The sequence below is a fragment of the Pleurodeles waltl genome, chromosome 5, assembly GCF_031143425.1.
Source record: "Pleurodeles waltl isolate 20211129_DDA chromosome 5, aPleWal1.hap1.20221129, whole genome shotgun sequence".
Taxonomy (NCBI): Eukaryota; Metazoa; Chordata; class Amphibia; order Caudata; family Salamandridae; genus Pleurodeles; species Pleurodeles waltl.
Genome location: NC_090444.1, coordinates 695,421,590 through 695,441,363, shown reverse-complemented (window position 1 = coordinate 695,441,363; position 19,774 = coordinate 695,421,590). Strand labels below are relative to the sequence as shown.

Genomic DNA, 19,774 nt, shown 5'->3' with positions numbered 1-19,774 from the left:
ATAAGACCTCCTCATGTGATGACACCTGATGGCCAACAGAACTAGGAACACCATTACCAACTGACCACCCCAGAAACCTGGATCATCCTGGACAATCAACTCAACATGACGGCACAAGTCAACTCAGTGAGTGCTGCCTGCTTACACATCATGTGTATGGTAAGAAAGATCTTCAAGTGGCTACAACAAAACACCAAATGAACTGTCAAGCAAGCACTCATCACAAACATACTTGACTGTGGCCATGCACTGTATGGCAGAATTGACAAGCAACTCCTACATAGACTGCAGACCATACAAAAGGTCAGAAGGCCTTCACAAGCCTCATGCTCGACCTCTCTCACTGCACCCACACCTCATCTCACATCAGGGACTCCACTGGTTATGCATGAACAAACGCAGCCAATTAAAGCACCTCATGCACACATACAAACCTCTGCCCAACACCTGCATACTCAACCAACCGCATTCACTTTCACTAGCCTACCAGATAACTACCCTGAGGTATGTGCCCCTCCATCCACAAAAGCAGATCAGGAGGTCGCTCGTTTTCCTATATCACTCTAAAAGTATGGAATGATCTCCCACAACACATCAGAGCCTCCTCCTAATTTCTTGAGTTCCGCAAGAAGCTGAAGACCTGGCTCTTCCAATAACTCTGTGGGCACCACATGCCTACACATGCTAAAGTGCCTGGGTACCCTCATGGGTGATTAGTACACTCTACAATTCGACATAATACAACATCAAGAAGGTAGGGGTATTCTTGAATACACTGATATTTCATTAGAAACTTACATTCTTACCTCATCGAAGACTGCTCTCTCTCCTCTGTTCCTTAAGGCTAACATTTCAGGAGTCATTTTGTTCAGAAAGATACACAAAATGGGTAATACCAATAGATGTGGAACGGTATTTATTATCTTATCTGTTTCTAATGCATAAAAAGTAAATGCCCACAAGTTCATGTTTGTGCTCAATTATTTTTGTATATATTTGGCATCTGTATTTTGAAAGCTTGAGCAAAATGCATGTACAAAATAGGCACCTGCAGCCGTATATTCCACAATTGCCATTCACAAAAACAGATTTTGCAGGGATTTTCGTTCACAGTCGGAGCTTGGAAAATGCTGCATAACTATGTTTGTGGTGAAGAACAGGAAAGGAGGGTTACAGAGAGCGGGCGGTGGCGGTGCAAAATCCACCCACAAAGTCATAACTTTGTAGGTCTTCATAAACATGCTGCTTGGTAATCCACAATTAGCACCTACATTTAGTCCAAAATAGGTTTGCAGTAAGTGTGTTTCCAGCATTCCATTGAAGTGTATGAAATGGAACTTACTTGGCACTAGGAAATATATTTCTCCTTCTGAGGGCAATAGAAAGAACAGCTGAATGTGCTAGTGAATGGTTCTGTGATGTTTACACCCTCGAGTTGACTACTCGATATGCAATCCATGCGCAGGTGAGGTACTTATGGATCTGTGATTGAGTTGATTTGCATGACTTGTTGGGATTTTTTGTGGGGTCTCAAAAACACTATAATGTACTCATTAAGGGCTGATTTTTGCTGCGCAAAAGAGGGGAAGCAGTCGTTGAGTAGGCAAGCAATGCATCCTTCCCAGAGTATGTAAACCACATAGTTAGCAGCATCTGCAGACATCAAGCTCTGAAATAAAACACCAGTGGCTCACATTTATTTGAGTAAATATTCTCCCACGTGGACGATCGTAATAGATAATACATATTGTTTTGACCAGGTCTCTTGGGCAGTTTAATCTCGTTAACATGGAAAATTATCTCAGATCCAAACTGTAATTTATAAGTGCAAAGGCATATCTGTGTTAACAGATTTTTAATAGTTTCCAGAAATGAGGCAAACGATTCCCGAGCAGTACATTTCATTGTGACGTAGAATGTCTGAAAAGATGGAAGAGAAAGAAAGAGGCGCCTTGACAATGTTTTGATTCAGAAGCTTCGCAAACTCCTCTTTGTGAAAGCTGGTGAAGTGCCAACATTTTCATGACCCTGCAGCAGGAGAGGATATTTGGCTGTTCGGTAAAAATGTCGTAAACACTTGAAACTTCCTCAGGAGGGAAGCAAGCTGGCCAGTTTGTTGAATAGCTTGAGCTGACTTTTTGAAACTAGTTTCCTCAGTCGGATACACAAAATAAAAGACGCTAATAGTTTTGGATGGGGATTAGGAAGGTGCCTGGCTCTAAAACAGTCAGCATTGCTATGCATTCTTATTTTAGAAAAGGATTGACATTTGAGTTTTTAAGTATGAGCAAAATTGATTCTGTATGTTTGAGTTACCTGTGTTAAAAATAAATAAGTTTTACTCTAGAGACCAGAACATAATGATGTTTCTAAAATATGGAATTTATAGTTTCATTCTATACTGATCACACAACTATTGGTGTACTAATGATCAGTTTTATTGATTTAACTTGTATTATTTTTAAATTTAATTTAAAATAATTAAAACTAGAATAGCATAGCTTATTTGCCAAAATAAAGAAATGAACAAAATATAGATTTAAATGTAATGTAAGTTTTGTTTCCAGTAACTTGAAAAAATGACCCATTTGATACTAAATTTAGCTTGGCACTGTACTAATTGTTGTTAATTGCTGTGGAAGAAGTTCTGATCAGACTAGCTTCTACACTAAATACTGTACTGTGGATAGCAGCTTCGCAATTTCCGTCGTAGGCCATCTGTTTTCAGGAAGTGGGCACTTTTGTCTATTTTGTTAACTGCAAGGGATCTTTTGATGGGGTTGACAGAGGACTGCTGACAAGGGCTGTTGTGACAGGAACCTGGTAGAATGGGGAATTAATCCAGGTCTTTTGATGAGTATTAAATCACACTACTCCCAGACTTGGATGAGGACAAAACGAGTGCCCCAGAAAGGAATTTCACAACCAATTGAGTCACAGAGGATAGTAGCGGGAAACAGCAGCAAGTAAAAAACACCAACGGGAAGTTGAATTAAGAGAGTGGTAAAACATTGCATTTTCAAGAAAAGCCAGTTTCCACATAAAATCAGATACCTGATATAAGTTACAAGATTTAGGTCCAGATTTAAGAAAAGTGGCGCTGCACCCAGTGCTGCGCCACTTTTCTTGTGCCCCTTAGCGCCCCCCCCAACACCACCATGTGTGCATCATACCTAAGATACGGCGCAACATAGCGGTAGTTAGGAAACTAGCATCAGAATTTTTTAAGCTAGGTCAGAGCTTTGCAGGATTAGCGTAAAAAATGTGGATGCTAACCCAGCAAAGCCCATTGAGGCCCATTGTAAACAATGGTGTACCTCCTTTTAACGCCTGCTGTGAGCAGGCGCTAAAAGTGCCAAACAAAATGACACAAATAAATCTCTTATATTTCTTTGCACTATTTTTTCAGCCCACCCTAATGGGGGAACACCCCCTTTGCATACATAATGCCTGGCGCAGGCATAATGTAGCACAAAGGGTTAAAAAGTGGAACAATGCATTCATTGCACCACTTTGTAAATTTGGCACAGTGATTTTGGCCTCTTTGGGCCTCATTAGTGTGAAAAAGAAATGATGCTAATGTGGCGCAAGAGGCACTGGGGGCACTTACATCTGCCCCTTAGTTCTAGCATGAAAATTACCAGTACTTGGTGTGTTGGCAGTAGTCAAACGGTCTTTTTATCCCAACATCCAAGTTATGTTTTTTCTATGTCTGTTAGTCTGCTAGGACTAATCATGTTGTGCTCCCATAAAGGTTTTCACATGTGCGTGTACTAGTTCTTCTGTGGGTTGTATAATACAACTTTTCATCTTACGTTGCAGGGTGCAAGTTTGTAGAATACATATGAGGCATTCAGCTCTCCTTAAACTAATTCTGTGTTCACTGAATTGTAGCAGCAAAACAATTTTTTTATTTTAACCCCGGGTTATGCAAACTATGTGCAAACTATCGTCTCTCTAGATATCACATTCGAAACTCTAATTACTACAGTTAGGCCTTCTCTGAGGGACAGTCCTGTTCAGAATATCCTCCCAAAATGGCACCCCTGGAAGTTGCTGCTCGTGGTCCGTCATTGTACCCCAATTGCTGGTTTGGGGCTCAGACTCTAATAGCTTAACAGGATTATACAACTTTGGTGTTGAACATCCAGTAATGGGCCTCTGCAAAATGGATTGGCTGAGTGGGCAATAGAGATCCCTCTATATTATGGTCAGCTTTCTTTTCTTAGTGGATGATATTCATAGGGCCTGATTTAAGAAAAGTGGCGATGCAACCAGTGCAGAACCACTTTTTTTGCGCCCCTTAGCACACCCCTAATGCCACCATGTGTGTGCCCTATCTAAGATATGGCGCACCATGGCGGTAGTTAGGGAACTAGTGTAAAAAATGTTGATGCGAGTTCGGAGCTTTGCAGGATTAGCATAAAAAATGTTGATGCTAATGCTGCAGAGCACATTGAGGCCCATTGCAAACAATGGTGTGCCTCCTTTTAATTCCTACCTTAAACAGGTGTTAAAAGTGCAGAAAAAAATAATGCAAAGAAATCTCTTAAATTTCTGTGCGCTGTTTTTTTGCCCCCCTAATAGGACAACATCCCCTTTGCAAACAGTATGCCTGGTGCAGGCATAAGGTAGGGCAAAGGGGTTACAAAGTGTCACAATGCATGCATTATGCCACTTTGTAAATTTGGCGTGGCGATTTTGGTCTCATTGGGCCACATTAGCGTAAAACAAATTATGCTAATGTGGCGCAAGGAGGCGTTAGGGGCTCTTAAATCTTCCCCATAGTGTTTTAAGCAAATTAATTTAAGGCTGTCTTCTGGCGCTGCCACTAGGATGAAATTCGTGAGAGAATAAACTGATGATTCTAGAATCTGCTATGCAATCTGGAATTTTGAATATGATCTACTTATTGGTCATGGAAGAAGGGACTCAGAAAAAGCACAGTTAGTGTCTCATTTAAAAGAAAACAGTCTTACAGGGTACAAAGTCATTCTTATAGTTGAAATCACAGTCGCATGGAGACTGTAATATAAAGTACTTCCCTTGCCCCACCCACTTGCTTCTCCATTTCCAGCATGGTAACTTTTAAGTTATGAGATCTCTTTAAATGGCGAAGGAAACCATTTGGGAGGAATTATTTTTTTATATTAGACATTCTCTGGTTGCTGAATAAATACCCACTTAATCATCCATGAGGAGGGCTTAATGGACGTTTATAGACTTTGTTTGGCATTAACTGTCACAGCTTACATTTCCCTCCCCAGCATCAAACACATGGAAGATGTTGGCCTAAGAGGGAAACAGGGGAAAGAGAAGTAAAAACATGTTTTTTATATGAGAGTTAAGAGCCTTTACACCCCAGCAGCCCTCCAACAAACCAGAAAGGAAGGGACTGCTTCACCGGCCCAGTGGGGATTCTCCCCTTGCATCTAGAGATGTCTGCTAAGCTGTCAGACGGCCTTTAATTCAAAAGGTAATGCTAGTTGGTATTTTCTGATTCTCAGATTAAAAGACCCTAATTTGGGAGTTTGTTTCTAAAAATCAAAAAAGCATTGGTTGTGATGTACACGGTTACTGGGTTACATAGCAGTCATAAAACAGAAATAGGGCATCAGAACACCTGCCTTCAATAAATTGAGATTTACAGTTACTTGATGGTGGCATAGTAGTATTCAACAGTAAATACTTTGGCATTGAAAACCCAGAGGTTCTAAACGGTAAACTTTGCACTTGTATAGCACACTACTCACCTATTAGGGTCTCAAGGCACTGTATGCATACCACTGTGGAACCCCTCCTGGCTTTTCCCTGTGAGACACCCATTCCTGGGCAACCCCCAGGGTGAAGCCAGGCATCCCAAGTGCTGTTGTGGAGATTGAGCAAGCTATTGCCCAGAGTTGGACCCATTAATTAGATTAGGCACTGATGTGAGAATTATCTGGTCCAAGGGAATTGAGCCCAAGACCCACTGAGGCAGGATTTGAACCATGGTCCCAGGACAGATCTCTGCATCAGGGTCTGCTGCTCTAACCATTGTGCCACACTTCTCCACTTCTATTACCCCTCTGTGAGAAAGGGGAAACATGAGTGTGAAAGAGCAGGGCATCTTTGGTTATACACTGTTTGTCTCTCATCCACAGCACTCTGAAGAGTTGCTATCAACCATATTAAACGTTACAAAATACCCCCAGAACTCTCACCTTTGGAGGGCAAGGAATGGGCTGTTCTGCATATGTAAAAAGAGGTGTTTGGACAAAATATTGTTTTTAATATCAGAATACAGAAATATCGGAAAAAATACTGTGATACAGGAATATTGTGAAGCAGAAAGATCAATGTTGAGAATGTCATTTTTTAGGAAGTAATTACGTTAACCATCATATTGTTGTTGATATTATTGTATTCAATAAATTAGTTGTAAAGAATATCGTTTTTAATTAGTTTAATATGTTTTAGTTTATATATTAATTGTATGGGTTATTATTTGTTGTATAATTGGTAATTATTTTTTTCAATGTAGTTTGTAATGTTAAGTAATTTAGAATTTTTATTTTTATTGTTAATAGTAAATTATCATAGCAGATTGTTGGGGTTGTAAGGAGATAGGGTGGAACATTAATCAAGTAATTGTTTTTAATTAATTAATAATTTTGAAATAAGTATCTCATTGATAATAATTATGTATTCTGTGTAATAGAGATTTAATTGATTATATTTCAGGTTTGGGTTGCTGTGTTTGTAGGGGTGGAGAGTGTGAATTTAGCAAGGTAATAATTAATTGATTAAAACATGTTTTTTTAATTTATTAATTACTTAGTTCAGTATTATGTCAGAATCATTTATTTTAGTTACATTTTAGGTGCAGTTTGCTGGATTTGTAGGATTATAGAGTAGGAAGTTAACTAGCTAATAATTAACAATTATTTAGTCAGTTATTATTAAGTACTATTTATTACTTATGTAAACTGTGTACTAATTATATTTTTTAGTTTGTATTGGAGGTGTGAGCTGCTCGGTTTGTAGTATATATTGTGGGAAGTAAATAAAGTAATAGCAATTATTTATTAATGTATTATTAATTATTTAATTAATTATTAACTATGGAAATTGTGTAATTACATTTTAGTTATAGTGTAGGGGCGGGCTGTTGAGTTTGTAGGGAAATAGGGTGGGAAGTTAATTAACTAAAAATAATGAACAATTATTTATCCATGTATTATTAATGTTTTAATGTTTTAATTGATAATTCTATATATTATCAATCAATCAATCAATCAGGGATTTATAGAGCGCACTACTCACCCGGTAGGCTCTCAAGGCACAAGTGAGGGGGAGAGCTACTGATCGAAAAGCCAAGTCTTGAGGTGTTTCCTGAATGATAGAAGGTCTTCGGTCAGGCGGAGGTGGAGCGGTAGGGAGTTTCAGGTCTTGGCGGCTAGGTGAGAGAATGATCTTCCTCCGGCGGTGGTGCCAGGGATGCGGGGAACGTAGGCGAGGGCGCGGTTGGCGGAGCGAAGGTTGCGGGTGGGGGTGTGAAAGGTGAGCCTGTCGTTGAGGTAGGTGGGACCTGTGTTGTGGAGGGCCTTGTGTGCGTGGATGAGGATTTTGAAGGTGATCCTCTTTGATACTGGTAGCCAGTGCAGGTCTCTGAGGTGGGGTGAGATGTGGTCGCAGCGTGGGACGTCTAGAATGAGGCGGGCAGATGCATTCTGAATTCTTTGCAGCTTTGTTTTTAGTATGTAATACTGACCTATTTTAGTTATATTTTATTTTAGGGATCCTAGGTTTGTAGGGGTATAAGTTGGGATATTAATTAAGTACAACTATTAATTAATCAGTTAATTGAATATGTGTTATGTAAATTGTGATCTATTTATTATAAATATATTTTAAATGTCGGCTGCTAGGTTTGTAGGGGTATAGTGTGGGAAGTTAAGTAATTAATAAATAAATAACAAATATTTTAATTGATAATTCATTATTGAATTGTTTACTAAGCATGTAAATTGGGGAGTGGTCCAGATGGTGTCCGGGTCAGACGCTCCTTTATAAGCTCTACATCAGGCACATAATTAATCTTGCTTTATCCTCGTCGATGCCACTACTGCCGCACTAATGTGGTATGTTGGATCCTTCTGGTCATGGGCAGATGAAGAGGGAACTGATGTCCATATTTATACTTTTTGATGCAAACCAGCGCCGGCGCTGGTTTGCGTCCAAAAATTTACAGCCAACTAACGCCATTCCAAAGCACCAGGTGGGCGCCTTATTTATGGATTGACGTTAGCCGGTGCTGCGGGCTGGTCGGAGTAAAAAAAAATGACTCTAACCAGGCAGTGCCGGCATAGGGAAAAATGGGGGTTGTGCGTCAAAAAATGGTGCAAGTCAGGTTAGTGTAAAAATTCATTGCTCTAACCGGACTTAGCAAAGACAGAAGTCATGCCCCCCTGTCCAATGACCATGCCCAGGGTACTTCTGTCCCCTGGGCATGGCCATTGGGTGCAGTGGCATGTAGGGGGGCCCAAGTGAGGCTCCCCTATGCCACTTAAAAAAAAATACTTACCTTAACTTACCTGGGTGTCCTCCAGGGGTGGGTGGGGGTGGCAGTGGGGGTCCCTGGGGGCAGGGAAGGGCACCTGTGGACTGCTTTCATGGCCAGAGACCATAGATATGAGCCCACAGGTCCCTTAACGCCTGCCCTCACTCAGGCGTTAAAAACCGGCGCACATCAGGCTGGGTGCCATTTTTTAAGGCCTGCCCCCTCCTGTGCGTCAAAATGACACAGGAGTGTAAATAAAGCGCACAGGCCTTAAAGTCATTTTTTGGACGGGAATGCCTACCTTGCATGTCATTAATGCATTAATTACCATTAACATAAATGTTGACGTTCGTGGTCAGGCGTCAAAGTATAAATATGGTGTTAGGTTTGCGCTGAATTTGCGTCAACATTTTTGCCCTACCTGACTTGGAAACATAGTACTGGGCAGCAGACCTAATCAATGTGACTGGTTGTTCACCCCACTAGACCACCACACCTTCAGACTGGAAAGGGCAAAGTGGGGTAAAAAGTCCTGCCTACATTATCTCTATGGGGCAGAGGGGCACAGCGTCTCCCCCGGCCTCTCAGGTGGCAAAGGCAGCCTGGGGAAGAGCCACAAAGTGTTTGGGTTCGTACCACAAACCCACAGAGAAATGCCCCTGTTGGAAGGGGAATGTCTCCCAGAAATGCAGAAATTGCAAGGATTTGAGGCATGGGATCTTATCTGGATCTCTAGGACAGGGAATTTGATGGAGAGTGGAGATATACTACCAATCCCCTCTCTTCAGCACAAGTTTGGAATGAATGCTAACCAGTTTCAAATATGCACAGATACGTAATGCATGGCTGGCCGAGGGGTTGCCCGGAGAGGATATCCCAGAATATGCCCCATTGGAAGAGTGGTTGCTAACGGAGATGTTGGGAAGAGGTGCAGTCTCCATAACCTATGAAACCCTTAATAACAACATGCCCTACATAGGTTGCAGGTAAAATGGGTAGAGGCTGTAGGAGACCTGGAAGATATTTAGTGGGAGGCAGCCCTGATGCACCTGAGGGAGGTGGTAATACAATCAAGGCTATGATTAATCTAATTTAAAATCCTTCACACAGTGTACTATGATAGATGGAAACTGCACTCCATGGGAAGGGCTCAGAACCTGCGCAGTCTGTGATGGGGGGAGGAAAGCTCCTTCTTCCACACACTTTGGGGATACCCTGCAATCCATGACTATTAGGAGGCAATCACTGAGGAGCTCAGTAAGGTCCTTGCAGAATAGATCCCACTAGAACTGAAATTCATCCTCCTGGGATTCCTATTGACATAGACTTGCCACGGGCCAAACCTTTGTTCTGTAGCCTAGGCCTTGTAGTGGCTAAGAGGGGCATAGCCCGGTACTTGGGAGTGAGTGAGTGCCTGACACTACAGGAGTGAAGTCGGGGCATGGACATGTAAATGGTGGCAGAAAATGTCACATACGCCACCAGGGGATGCCCCCAAAAGTGTCATAAGGTATGGGGCGGATGGTTACAATATTGCTCCCTGGAGTCACCAGAAGATAGCAGGGAATGGATTCAGGACATGCCATAATGGGTGTAGGTAGGATGTAGACCAGTAAAATGATGCAACTGACTGTCTACCTTACTTTTGTTTTCACAATTTAAAGGCTGATGGCTGTCTGGGCAGAGGGTGGTGAGTGGAGGGGGTTTTGGTAATCTCTGTTACTGTTACTGCATTTCTTGCACTGGAAATGTGCTTCTGATATCCTATGTGGTGTCCTGTTCAGTTGTTGATACCCAACATGCAAATACAACTAAATAAAATAAAACAAATACAAATTAATAAGTTATCATGTAAATTGTTTAATAGTTTTTTTATTTTTTATACAGACATTTTGTATTTGATAATGTTCAAATTAAGAGTTTAGTATATGTTCTAAATTAATGGGGTTATTCATATACGTGATGTGTTTGAAGTGCAGTACTTTCCTGACTGTTGCTTAGACTGGAGTGTGAATAGTAAGTATAAGCCCACCGAAGTCTAACGCTTTCCCTTCTTTTGCACAGAGTGGAGATGAAATAGTAAATGTAACCCCTCAATGGTCCAAATCTCTCCCTACTGTTGCACAGAATGGAGTGTGGAAACTAAATATTACCCCTCCAAAGTTCAATGCTTTCCCTACTGTTGCACTGACTGGAGTGGGAATACTAAATCTTAACTCTCAGAAGTACAAGTCTTTCACCACTGCTGCACAGACTGGAGTGGGAAAAGTACAATTTAACCCCTCCAAAATTCAACGCTCTCCCTAAAGTTGCAGGGTGGAGTAGGAATAGTATATCTACTTTTCTCAGTCTTTTTCTAATATTGTTTAAACATATCTATAATTATTATGTGTTTTTTTTTTTTAATTATTTGTTTATATCTATATACATATATATGTACATATATATTTATTTCAAATTGTTTATATTTTATTAATTTCCTAATGTATTTATTGTTTTACAATTGAATTGTTAATATTTATAATGTTTCGTGTATATATATATATATATATATATATATATATATATATATATATATATATATATATATCCAACACCAACAATTGCAAAACAATTGATTCGAATGCACTCCAGGAGAGTTTTATTGCTTCTATTCAAGCAAAGTTTAAGAAAACACCGTGGTGTCTTCTTACACTTTTTTTTAATAGAAGCAATAAAACTCTCCTGGAGTGCATACGAATCAATTGTTTTGCAATTGTTGGTGTTGGAGATTGTGGAGGAATGGTCCTTTCCTCACGTTTGCACCCGTAAAATCTGCGCGCCACAAGGTGGACCTGTGGATGATATATATATATATATACACATATATATATAAAAAAAAAAAAAAAAAAATATATATATATATATATATATATATATATATATATAAACACTTTTCTCTTACTCCTATGAGTGAAATACGCACTCCAGTGAAGAGAAGTGAATCAGAGATTTTACTTAGATTTCTCCAGTAAATCCACACACAGCGTGCAGAAAGCAAAACACCCTACATGTTTAGGCATTCTAGATGCCTTTTTCACAGGGTTTTTGGCCTATTTTTCTAAATCAACTATTATAAAAGTACAATACATATATATATAAGCGTATAAACATATATATATATATATATACATTAATAAGCTTACATATATATATATATATATATATATATGCTTTCATAATAGTTTGTTTAAAAAATAATCATAAATGTAATATAATCTAAAGTATATGTGTGTATGTGTTTATATAAGTATATATTTTATATAGTATTAAATACTATTTAAATGTATTTAATTTACATTATATTGATGTTATATATTAAAATATTTAAGATTTACTGTTTTAAACTATATATATTAAACAATATTTTTTATGTTTTTGAACAATGTTAGTGTAAAATGATATTTCTTTCGAACTTTTTGTACTTACCATTATAAGTATAGGAAAACAATACTTTTGTAATTGGTATGTTTGGCACAATATTGTTGGTTCTGATATTATGTCAATGGTACGTAAAAAGTCACATATAGGTAATCTGTAAGCACTGTGATGTTATGCTTTTTTCCAGAGCCACTCAAAATTTTCTGAACTCGACTGTTATGTTTTTTAACACTTGTTTTAACGCAGTGAAGTTTTTTGGAACTTACTGGCATTGATCTAGTAACAAAGAGGACGATTATGGAAATTTTACAGTTGCCCTCATAATGAGCCATAGAATGAGCACCCTCCCTTGTTTAGCTTTTCTTGCTAAACAGAAATACATTATCTAATGACTAAATTGAATAAAAACGACAATTGTTTGATACGTTAAAATATTAAGAACACCAAAATAAAAGGGACATTTTGAGACAAAGATTTCAAAGCAGAAGAAGCAGGGGATGTTGGATCAGCTGTTGTCCCCAAGAGAGACTCTGGTTCAGATCCTGACCAAACGAGAAGCTTGCACTGACCTCCAAGGCCTGAGCCGAGCCCTGAGATGGGCCATCAGCGTCCTTAGAGGAGCAGCAAACTCTCTGCTGGGACTGCTAGACAACTAGGTCCAAGTCCTTAAGCTGAGCCCCAAAGCAGACCATGTCCTGCCACTAGATGAGTGGTTGGCTGTCTGTTTTAATGCGTGTGAGGCACAGAGGACCACCTGCCTATCAGGAGTGTGCTGTCCTGTGCTGAAATTGTAGCCACAAGTGTAAGCACAGAGAACTGTCTGTACACAACCCCTGTCCTTGCCACAGAAAAATCCTGATCTGACCTAGGGCCAAGTCCAAGCCCAAAGTTGAGCCCCAAGGCCAAGAGAGAGAACTCAAGAGGTGTGGCGGTCTGCCAGGGAGACTGGACCATACAGCGGGCAGCACATTGGCCTAGCCAGCCAAGCTCCATCTACTGCTCCAAATACTGCTAAACCTCCATCCATATCCAGCACGTCTGGTACTGTGCAGAGTCAGGGAGCACAACACACTGCCATAAGCCTGTGACATGTGGTGCTATTATACCTGCCCTGACCTCTGCCACTGATATTTATCTCGCTTTCAATATCTGCTGCAAACCATTCCAAGGAAGGTGGAGGAGAGAAGCGAAGCAGGAGTAATGAATTCCAATGGCGGCCCCATCCTCCCACCTGCTATTGGCCCCTCAAACTCCTAGCACTGCGCACCTAAACAAAGGTGAGTAGCTCCATTTTTATACTTTTACTCCTCCTATCTACAAATCATCTTGTTCGCGGAAGTGGCCAGAATGCTCATGCCCTGGCCACTGCAGCCCACAACCTGCTGTCAGGCCCATCTGTCCTACCTGCCTCATAAGCCACTGCTGGAGTTGGTGTTCATATTTTGGGAGCCAACAGGAGGAGGAGGACCAGCTTGTGGTGGTAAGGAGGACAGAGGCTCTGGGTTGTAAGACAGTGTAAGTGTGCACTGCTGTGTGCAGCATCCAAGAAGGCACCGTCGCTGCTGCTTGCAGCTGCAGGATTTTGGAGGGCTCACTAGCACCATAGTCAGGTGTGGCCCGTCCTTTAGGGCGGAGGGGCCATGCGCCCCCACCTTTTGCCCCTCCTGAAGAGTGTCTATCAGGCTGAGCAAAGGTCAGCCTGACAGACACTCTTCATTTTCAGCTTAGACAGCCAGGAGTGAGACATGTGCGATTTGCGCAGACTCCTGGCTGCCTGAGATTAACTTTGCTGGGCTGAGGAGGTCACAGCTCCTATGGGCGTGACCTCCTCAGCTCAGAAAAGGTGCCTCGATGCCCTCCCCTGGGTGACGAGGAAAGTGTCACCCATTGACTTTGACCTGGGAGCTTCAGGTTTAAGCCCTGAAGCGCCCAGGGCAAGTATCGATCAGTGAAACTTCGTCACAGAGTGGCATGGGGTCAGCAGTCTCACTGACTCTATCCCACTATGTGAAGAGGCTGGGACTGCTGTCTTCCCTCATTGGCTGACCAATGAGGGAAGACAGCAGTCCCAGCCCTCCTGGGACCTCGAGGCTGAAGGTAAGTGTGTGTGAGATGTTTTAAAATTAATGTTTGGTGCTTGCGTGCATGCATGTTTGAATGTTATGAGTGTTGTTAATGTATGTGTATGCATGCGTGTGTGAAAGAATGAGTGTGTGCGATCTTTTAAAATGAATGTTTGATGCGTGCGTGCATGTTTGAATGTTATGAGTGTTAATGGAAGTGAGCGCGTGCGTGTGTGAAAGAATGAGTGTGTATGTGTGTGTGATGTTTTAAAATAAATAATTGGTGCATGCGTGCATGTTTGAATGGTATGAGTGTTTTTAATGGGTGTGCGTGCGTGCATGTCTGTGTGTGAAAGAATGAGTGTGTGTGTGTGTGTGTGTGTGTGCTTCCCGTCCGCCCCCCTCCCTCCTAAAGCTGCCGGCCGCCACTGACCATAGACACCCTAGAGCTCTGAAGTCCTATGATTCTTACCCTACTGACCTGGTCAGTGAACTGCTCTGCCTCTGTGTAGCTCCTCCAGTAAGTGCAGCCCATGTCTGTTGAACTCTAACCCCGGTAAGAAGTCAGAAGTTTGAGGCCTTCCTCCTCCTGCATGCTGCTGCGGGCTCCTACCTGCGCCTCATCCCTGGTGTCTAGTGAGTGAGCATTATTTTTCTGCTAGGCTGCCCACTGGCCCTCATCCTCTTTTTCTCTGTCTTCTCCCTTTCATGCTTTTCTGCTTGCTGTATTGTGCCCTTGCGCTTTCTGTGCTTTTTTTCTATCTTATTCCTCTTTTTCTGTGCTTTTTACTCTCATGTTCCTATCTTTCTTGCATTCTCTCTCATTTCTCTTTTTCACGCTTTTTCCCAACTTTTCACTCTTCCCTCTCCCTGCTGCCCCCACAGCCTGCCCTACTTTTTTGTGCCGTTTTACCCGCTCCCGCCTCCAAGCTGTCCTCTCCTACCCCTCTCCCTATTTAAAAGCGCCCACTGTGGCTGCACGCAGCGGGTGCTACACTGGCAACCCAAAGGCAAGCCGGTCTGCATCCGTCTGCGACCCGACTACGACCACCGCCAGGACCTCTGGGCCTCCCACCCGCCACCTCTACGCGCCAGCAGCACTCCACGCACTCAACCTAGGATGCAACAACAACTGCAAGCCCTCTTCACTGGCCGACACCCACGGACCATTCAGCTGCCTCCGCTGCCGCCAATCCTACACCATCACCAAGACCTTTGACCCAGCACAATGCACCTGCAACAACTACCCACATTGAAGATCCTGGAATGCATCCTCCTCAATGTCCACTACCTCCGCAAACACGCTACCGAAATCTGGGACCTCCTTGACAGCACCACCCCAGGCGTCGCATTCTTCACCGAAACCTGGACCAACACCACCTCTGGCCTGCACATTGCCATTGCCATTCCCTAAGGATACAAGATCACCAGGAAAGACTGCCCCAACCACCCGGTGGTGAATCGCCATGGTCCACTAGTCTAATATCCGACTGAGTACACACTCCGAAGACCCCACAAGCCTGATGGGACACCTTTACTTCAAACTACAGACAAGTCCAACATCCACCTTCAGGGGAACCCTCATCTACCGCCAACCTTTCTCTGACTCCATCACAGACAGTATCATCGCGCAAGCCATCACAGCCTCCAACTACACCCTGCTGGGAGACCTCAACTTCCACCTCGACAACCTACAAGATCCCAACACCGCATCCCTCCTTGACAAACTCCACAACATAGGGCTCCAGCAGATCGTGATGGAACCAATGCATTCAGCAGTACACACCCTCGACCCCATCTTCACAACAGGAACCTCCGTCACCTTCAGCCACACCTCCAAACTTCCATGGACAAACCATCGCTGCATCCACTTCACCTTCAACACACCCACCATCCTCAGACCTCAACACTAACCATCTCGTAGAAGCTGGGAAAGACTCACCAATGAACAGCTCACCGCCACCCTCGCCAACTCCGCCCCCCACATTGCACACAACCACGACCCGAACATTGCAGCCTGCACCTTTCACAATGGATCGCCGACTGCGCCAACACCATAGCCCCCCTCAAATAGGACAACAGCATCCACGTCAACAAAGCCAACTGGTTCACCACAGAACTCCGAGAATCCAGACGCACATGTCAGCACCTCAAGAAAATCTGGAGAAACACCAAATCTACAGAAGCCCAAATCAACTTCAGAGCCGCCACAACCGCACACCACTATCTCATCAAAAGCACCAGAAAGAAAGCAATACAAGAAAAGAATCTCCTCACACGCACACAACAGCAAGGAACTCTTCAGCATCATCAAGGAGTTCGCCCAACCCAAAAGCGAAGCAACAGACATCCCACCCTCACAAGATCTCTGCAACAAACTCAACACATACTACTACCACAAAATCAAGATCTACTACAACTTCAGCGAGGACAATCTATGTGCAGAACCCCCTCCACTGGAACCCGACACCAAAAAACCAACAATCACCAACTGGACCCCCCTCACCACCGAAGATACACTGAAGACAATGAGGACCATACACACCGGGGCCCCCACGGACCCATACCCCCAACACATCTTCAACAGCGCCACTGAAACTGCCTCCTTCCCCGATGACTGGAATCACGCTGGGATCAACCCTCTCCTCAAGAAACCCTTGGCAGACCTCACCGACCTCAAGAACTACAGGCCCATCTCCCTGCTCCCTTTTCCAGCAAAAGTCATTGAGAAAGCCATCATCAGCCAACTCGTCACTTTCATCAAAGACCACATCCTCAACGCCTCCCAATCAGGCTTCAGAAAAAAACACAACACCGAAACAGCACTCCTATCCGCATTGGACCACATCCGCTCCCTGCTGGACAAGGGAAAGACTGCACCCCTCATCCTACTTGACCTCTCGGAAGCCTTCGACCCAGTCTCCCACCACACCCTGATATGCAGACTTCACAAGACCAGCATCAGAGACAAGGCCGTCAACTGGAGACGATCTTTCCTCTCCATCAGAACTCAACAAGTAAGACTTCCTCCCTTCCTCTCGGACCCCCTACCTACCACCTGCGAAGTTACCCAGGGATCCTCCCTCAGGTCCAGGCTGTTTAACATCTACATGGCCCCACTACCCGCCATCGTCAGAAACTACGGACTCAACACCGTCTCCTACGCTGACGACACCCAACTCATACTCTCCCTATCCAACAAACCCAACACTGCCAGACACAACTTCTGCAAAGACATGGGAGCAGTCGCTAACTGGATGAAAAACAGCTGCCTACAACTCAGCGTAGACAAAACTGAAGTACTCATCATGGGCCTTCACCCTGACGTGTGGAATGACTTCTGGTGGCCCCCCCACCCTCAGAAGCCAGCCCACCCCCACGAACCAAGCCCACAACCTCAGAATCATTCTTGACTCCAAACTCAACATGGACCGCCAAATCAACTCAGTCGCATCCACCTCCTTCCGCACCCTCTGCCTCCTATGCAAGACATTCAAATGGATCCCCCTCAAACACAGAAAGACCATCACATATGCCCTTGTTACCAACAGACTGCACTACAGCAACGAGCTCTATGCCGGAATCAACAAGAAACTCACCTGCAAACTACAGAACATCCAGAACTCCGCCTCCAGACTGGTCCTAGCAACTCTCAGCCCTGTCCACACAGTTAGCACCTACAAATCTCCAAAGCCACCTAGTTAAATCAGCATAGCCTCAGTAGCCACAGTAAAGGATAAAGTGGATGGTTCTTAATTTCATCTCCCCAAACACCATGCGAGTCACCAGGGCAAAATCTAGGATTGGGATAAAACCCACAGTGAGACTCAAACCAACCACCACAACCATTGATAGAGCAAATGATAAACCAATCCTACATCCTAATAACCTCAACAGTGACCAGACCAACAAATAAAGGGACTATAGCATCTCTATGGAAGGAATGTTCAAGGCCTCACCACAGAGAGCTCAATGATTGCCCGCACAACTACCTGCAACCAAGGGTAAGCGATAGATACATAACACTGCAACCACTCTCATTAAAATTGATGAAAGCATTTTCATCCCCAAGAACAGTGTCAACATCAATCAAGAAGGAGTCATCAACCAATAAACTAACAAAATACTGTAGAAATTACCCAAATGATAAGGACCCTCATTTATTCAAGCAGCTAGCCTCCCCAGTAAACAAAATCACCTGCAATGCAAAGAAAAGTCTTAGGCCCATATTTACACTTTTTTAGCACCGCATTTGCGTCACTTTTTGACGCAAAAGCAGCACAAACTTACAAAATACAATTAAATTTTGTATGTTTGCGCTGCTTTTGCATCAAAAAGTGACACAAATGCGGCACAAAAAAGTATAAATATGGGCCTTAGTGTTAATAGCAACCCCACAGGCCCTCTATAATACCCTGTCATGAGTAATAAAATACCAATTGCAAACAGACAAATAACAGAGTGGAGATCAATAAGGAACCTGGCATACCTAAAGCATTAACGTTTCTACTGACTTAAGCAAGAAACCCAGAGAAATCATCCAAATATGACTTGACTTCCTCAATCCTTTTTGAAAAAATATCCCTAAACAACCCTGAGCCAAACAAAACAGTGCTAAGCAGTCATATCTGATGCTTCTCCCAGATGGCGATGATATAGGGGAGAGCAACATGAGTCAAACACCGAGTTTGATCATGAATCAAACACCGAGTGTGATCTTGCCAATTCTTACCTAGGGCTCATACAGACTAGAAATGAGTCCTACTTGCACAAATCTTTTTCTTGTGAACATGATGCCAAGAAATCATCAGGCATTTGAAGCCACACACACAACCAATATTGGCAACCATGAAGGAAATGTAAAATAACCTGGACACAGTAGCTGGGGCATTATTTGCTCAATCAGCAAATTTAGAAGACCAAGCTCTAGTGTTACGCGATTCTGCCCTCTCCATCACCATTATCGATAAAAGGGTGCATGCAATAGAAGAAGCTAAAATAAACAACTGTGACGTACATCCATTCCAAAACGATATGTGTGCTTGCTCAGCAATCCTTAAGAAAATATGTAAAATCCTAAAAGTAATAAATTCAGTACTAGGGGAATGCAAAAAGAAACTGGTTAAAAAAAAGGGTTGATAGCCTTGGACCAATGTGTAGGCAGAAGTTGTGACCCTAATGTGCTCCTATTGGACACATCACCACTAGCAACAGAGTCTCAAACATAACATCACATGCATTAACCACCTGCACCCCAACCCACAAAAAGAAGACACATAATCCAAGTCGATAATTAACATGGTGTACAGACAATACAAAACCAAATAAAAATGGGAGCTAACCCAAGACCACAGAGATGAAGCAAACTCAGAGAATCCCAATTCATCAAGTGCAACGAAAGAATCCAAAACTAACCAATGATGGTCTGTGCTCATCCAAACCTGATGTCTGCATTACTAAGCAGTGATATGTAGCAAAAGTGCTTGTGCCTCTAAGTAAAGACAGTTTGCAACAACTGACAACCTATGACACAATGTCATCAAGAATGACAACGCAGGCTTGTTGCGTGGAAAAATATGCAGAATTCATATGCACGTAAAAAGATTAAGACAGACTCCAAGGAACTCCAGTCTCTTCTGAATTTTGCACATCTGGACAAGCAAAGTACCATATTTACTAGGAAGTACACTACAGAACATATTAAGGACCAGGCACCCAAGCTGTCATCATCATGCTCCTGAGAACCAAG

General features: G+C 42.8%; 1 protein-coding gene across 1 annotated transcript in view; it reads right to left on the bottom strand.

Annotated features, from left to right (window-relative positions):
- SLC22A3 (solute carrier family 22 member 3) overlaps positions 1-19,774 on the bottom strand; it is a 634,522-nt gene that overhangs the window by 445,043 nt on the left and 169,705 nt on the right. The window lies entirely within an intron of this gene.